This window comes from Zingiber officinale, chromosome 8B, assembly GCF_018446385.1.
Source record: "Zingiber officinale cultivar Zhangliang chromosome 8B, Zo_v1.1, whole genome shotgun sequence".
Lineage (NCBI taxonomy): Eukaryota > Viridiplantae > Streptophyta > Magnoliopsida > Zingiberales > Zingiberaceae > Zingiber > Zingiber officinale.
Window position 1 is genome coordinate 5,673,341 of NC_056001.1, and position 6,000 is coordinate 5,679,340.

The following is a 6,000-nucleotide window of genomic DNA, read 5'->3' on the forward strand; positions in this document are numbered from 1 at the left end:
TTGGTTATGCAGCTTCTTCGCCTCATACTATGTGCGAGAGAAAGGCTGAAAATTTGATGAGACCCTCGCAACATATTGATAATGTCATGCATGCCCAATCTAAAGAGGAAAAAGAAAAAAATCGTTTGCGTTTGAGGACCTCAATTGTCACTGTTCGCTAGCTAGCACTTCAAGGGTGTGTCTTTCGAGGTAATGATGAATCTCTATCTTCATCTAATCATGGGAATTTTTTTGAATTAGTAAAGGTTTTTGCAAAAATGAGTTCAGAAATTGATAAAGTTGTACTTGAGAATGCTCCAAAACCTGCTTAATATATCGCTCCAGAAATTCAGAAAGAGATTTTACATATTATGGCTAATAGAGTATGAAAGATGGTTCGTGAAGAAGTTGGTGATAAATATTTTTGTATTCTTGTTGATGATTCAAGAGATATATCTAAACGAGAGCAAATGACCATTATCTTGAGGTTTGTGAATAATTATGAGGTTTTGACAGAAAGATTTTTTGCCATCAAAAGTATTTTAGCGATACTACCTCATTAAACTTGAAAAAAGAAATATCAAATGTTCTTGTTCATCATGACCTACAAGTTAAGAAAATCAGAGGCCAAGGATATGATGGTGCTAGCAATATGCGTGGCGCATGGAATGGACTTCAGGCATTATTTCTCAGAGATTGTCCCTATGCATACTATGTCCATTGTTTTGCCCATCGATTACAACTCACATTGGTTTCTGCAGCCAAGGATGTTAGTGTTATTTGGGAGTTCTTTTCTCATTTGGATAATATAGTAAATATTATTACTTCTTCTAATAAACGCATTACTGAGTTACATACTACACAGAGAATTGAAATCGAGCATATGTTGGCAATTGGAGAACGTGATTCTGGAAGTGGGGCTAATCAGATTGGTAATTTATAGCGAGCGGGAGCTACTCGTTGGAGTTCTCACTATGACTCAGTAAAAAGCTTGATAGGTATGCATGCTGCAACTTGCAAAGTTTTTGAAGTTCTTAGTGATCATTCTCCAAATGGAAGAGCTAAGGCTGAAGTTCGGGGGATTTATAGAAACATGGCAAGCTTTGAATTTGTGTTCATTTTGCATTTAATGCATAAAATTATGAGAACAACAGATACTCTTTGTCAAATTCTTCAAAGAAAATCTCAAGATATTTTGTCTGCTATTACATTTGTCTCTACTATCAAAATTATCCTCCAAGAACTTAGAGAATGCGGGTGGGAAGATTTTCTTCATGATGTGAAAGTTTTTTGTACGAGAAATGAAATTGATATGCCTGACCTTGATTGTGTATATAAGATTGGTAGTTCCCATCAGCAAACTACAGTTGAGCATCATTATCACTTTGATGTTTTTAATGCAACAATAGATTTCATCTTGATGGAGTTAAATACTCGATTTAATGAGTCATCAGTGGAACTTCTTTCTCTTAGTATCGCTTTAGATCCTAAAAATTCATTTGAATCAATTAACATTGATGATATTTGCAAGCTTGCAATGAAGTTTTATCCTGAAGATTCACAAATCAAGACATCATTGCTTTGAAGTATGAATTGGTACATTATAAACTTGATGTGATACAAAACTTGAAGGCTTCTACACTTGTTGATTTATGTCAGCGATTGACTGAGAGTGGATGGTCAAAGGTTTATGTTATGTTGACTAGATTGATTCATCTAGTTTTGACGTTACCTGTTTCTACTGCCACTACTGAGCAAGCCTTTTCAGCAATGAAGAATGTGAAGACAGCACTTCGCAATAAAATGGAGGATGAATTTCTTGAAGATTGTTTGACACTTTATATTGAACGAGATTTAGCTAAGGATATAGATGTAGATTCTATTATAGATTAATTTTATGTTTCAAAATCTCGTAGAGCACAACTTTGTTGAATAAAATAATGTAATGACTTTTTTTTGTTATACATTTATTTTTTATAATAATATATAATTTATTACATTAATTTTAAGCCCCCCCTAACTCGAATTCCTGGATCCGTCCCTGTGTGCCAGAGCCCATGGATAGCGACAGGGGGAGCGAAAACCACAGGAAAAAGGATGAGGATGAACAGAGGAAGGAAAGAAATGAAATTTACGAGGAGAACAAAGGGTTTGAACAAATGTCGACAATAGCAAGAAGAAAATGGAGAAGGAGAAGACTGAGAGAAGAACACGAGAACGATGAAGTGGCGTCAAAACGTGAACCTTAAAAATCCTACTGAGGGTTCTCGAAAGTGTTGAGGATCGTTGACCGACTAAAAGGAGGGCTGAATAGATGATGCTCCCAAATCTTGTGCTTCTCTACAAATTGTTAGTTGTGCAAGTAGAATAATAATAAAATAAAGTAAAGAGAAAATAAACTCTAACACAATTCATTTTACGTGGTTTGGAGATTGCTTGCTCCTACTCCACGACTTGTCTTTGAGGTGGACGAATCCTTAATCCTTCAATGGATTAGTCCTCGGCAATCTCCTGCTAGAATTTACTCCTTATTGGTGGAGTACAACCTCTCACAATGCACTCTTCTTTTTTTACAAGATGGAGATTAAGAGCATGAAGAAAAGTGTGGCTTGGAAGCTTTGGGCAATGACTAATGAGTGATTCAACAACAATGAGTAACATTTTTCATGCCCCAAAGCTCTCCTTAAATAAGAAGAGAGAGTTGATCATTAAGTCAACTCATCTCGGTACCGGTTGACGGGTAACCGGAGGCTGCTGACAGTGGGTTATAGTTTGGGTCGGGACGGGTAGCCGGAGGCCGCTGACAGTGGGTAAGTGGCCATGCAACCTGGAGTCGAATGGGGGGCGGCCTTCGAGTGGCCTCCGACCACCAGGCCCGACCCAAACTATAACTATAACTATAACTATATATATATATATATATATATATATATATATATATGTCCTGCGCGTCGCACAATGCACGACTGTACGCGCGCAGGACATCAACATCATTTTTTATTAATCTTTTTTTAATTTTTTAATTTTAAATTAAAAGAAATTAACATTTTCTCCCATAAATCCCAAATACATTAATATATCCCATAAACACATTATTATACCCTGTAAACACTTAAATTTTTTCTATTTTTAATTTTTTTTAAATTGAATACTATAATCCAATTAGAAAGTTTGAACCCTAGAGGTAAAGTCTTTAAAAAGTTTAGCTTAAACACTATAACCCAATTGGAAAACTTAAACCCTAAGGGTATGCCTAAATTTTTTTCATTTTTAATTTTTCTTTTAACTAAACACTATAATCCAATGGGGCAGTTTGAACCCTATAAGATCTTAAAAATTTTTAGCTTGAACACTATAACCCAATTGGGAAGTCTAAATCTTAAAGGTAAGTCTATTTTTTTATTTTTAATTAGATTATAATGTTTAAGTTAAAAATTTTAAGATTTTACCTTTAGGATTTAGATTTCTCAATTAGATTATAGTGTTCGGTTAAAAGAAAGAATAAAAACAAAGAGGTGTTTACAAGCTCTAATATTATATTTATTGAGTATAATAATTATTTAAGATTTATATTTAAGAAAATATAGTTTTAAAATATTAAAAAACAAAGAAAATAAAAAAAAAACAGGCGCTAATGTCCTACGCGCATAGCTATGCACTGTCTAACATGTAGGATAATAATTTTGTAGTGATGTCTTACGACGTCACACCATGCATGACGGTAAACGCATGACATCAACATTATTTTTTATTATTTTTTTTTTATTTTAAATTAAAATTTTCATATTTCCTCCTATAAATTTAAAATACATTAATATATCACATAAATACATTAGTACATTACTATACTATGTAAACATTTAAATTTTTTCTGTTTTTATTTTTTCTTTTAACTTACATTAATATATCCCATAAATACATTACTATACTCTATACTAGGTAAACATTTAAATTTTTTCCATTTTTAATTTTTCTTTTAATTGAATATTATAACCCAATTAGAAAGCCTAAGTCCTAGAGATAAAATCTTAAAAAAAATTAGCTTGAACACTATAACCCAATTGGAAAACCTAAACACTAAGGATGTGTTTGGTTCGGAGTTATCTTTAATAACCTTGGTTATCCATCTAAGGTTATCAATGAAAACCTTATTTGGTTTAGGTAATCGATGATTCCTGAGTAATGTTCTATACTCGACATGTCAGCAAAAGCGTCATGCAACACGGAATCGGAAAACCTTGGAAAACTGGGGTTTTTCTTGATTCCGGGGTTAACGAAATTTTTTTACCCAAAATACCCTCAAATAAGAGAAAAATATGATAAAAAAGGGAAATGTAAAGAAAAAAATTAAAAAATGAAAAATAAAATAAAAGACTTTTAAAAAAAAAGTAAAACACATAAAAAAAATTTTAAATAGAAAAAACATTTTAAAAAATTAAAAATAATAAAAGAAAGGAAAAAATAAGAAAACATAAAAAATAGAAAAACGTAAAAAAAATTTTAAAACGTAAAAAATCATAAAAACCATAAAAAATTTTAAAAATATATAAAAAAAAATTAAAAAACGTAAAAATGGGGGAAAAAATAAAAAACTTAAGTTTTCTTTAAAAAAAATGAAAAAAATGAAAAGAAATAAAAAAAACATATAAAAATAAAAAAAATCGTGAAAAAGGAAAAAATTAAAAAGCGTAGAGTTTAAATAATAATAATAATAATAATATGGTTAGTTTTGTAACTAATTAAGGATAATATAGTAAAATATTAAACTAAGGGGGGGTTTGGGTGATGAGTTTGGGAATGAGGGAATGGAATGATAGTAAAAGATAGTGTTTGGATTGTGGGTTTGGGAATGACATTTTGAGAATAATTATTAAATTTATGGGAATAACCAAACTCATATAACTTGATGGGTTTCATTTCCATTCCTATTCTCATTCCACTCTACTATCAAACTCATATCCATAGTCATTTCCATCATTTAACCAAACACCCCCTAAGTTATTTATTAAAACCTTCAAACGTTTTTGTTGCATTACCTGAACCAAATAACATTTGTTTTATTCCCCATAATATTGGTTATGTGATTACTTGATAATCACATAACCAAGATTATATATGATAACTTGAACCAAACGCGTCCTAAGGGTATGCCTAAATTTTTTTCATTTTAAAATTTTCATTTAACTGAATACTATAATTTAATTGAAAAACCTGAACCTTAAAGATAAATCTTAAAAAATTGTAGCTTGAATATTATAATCTAATTAGGAAACCTAAACTCTAAGAGTATGCCTAAATTTGGGAGAGAGGGAGGAGATTGAATATGCAAATGAGATTAGAATGGAATGATAAGCGTAAATAATCCTTTTTTTTGTTTGGTAGTTATTTTATCGATAAAGTAGAGAAAAATCCCTAATCATAATAACAACTTTGCATACAGTCCCCAATCATAAAAAACTTTGTTACCACTCCCTGCATGCAAAGTACTAGTTTCAACTCCCTCATGCAAATATTGTTACATAAATTGCCCTTCAGATTTTTTTAGTATAAAAAGTCTAAAAACGAGTATATTTTCAGTTAAATTCAGCACTTTACATTAGAATCTAGTACTTTATGCTAGAATCGAATATATTTCTATCAAAATTAACCCTCATATTTTTTTGGTACAAATAGTCTAAAAATGAGTATAATTTTTATTAAATTCAACACATTAAACTAGATTTGAGTATATTTTCTATTAAATTGAGTACGTCTTATAAATTCAACAACATTTACTATTTAAAGAAAATCTAGTATATGTTTCATCCAATTGAGTATCATTTAAAGAAAATATAGTATATTTTCTATCCAATTGAAGTGAAAAAAGAATCGTACTCAATTTGATAGAAAATATGCTATATTCTAATTTAATGTATTGAATTTAAGAAGAATTATACTTATTTTTGGACTTTTTATACCTAAAAGTATGGATAATTAGGTAAATATGTTTGGCTAAGGAGTGGAAATAAAGATTTTTATGAA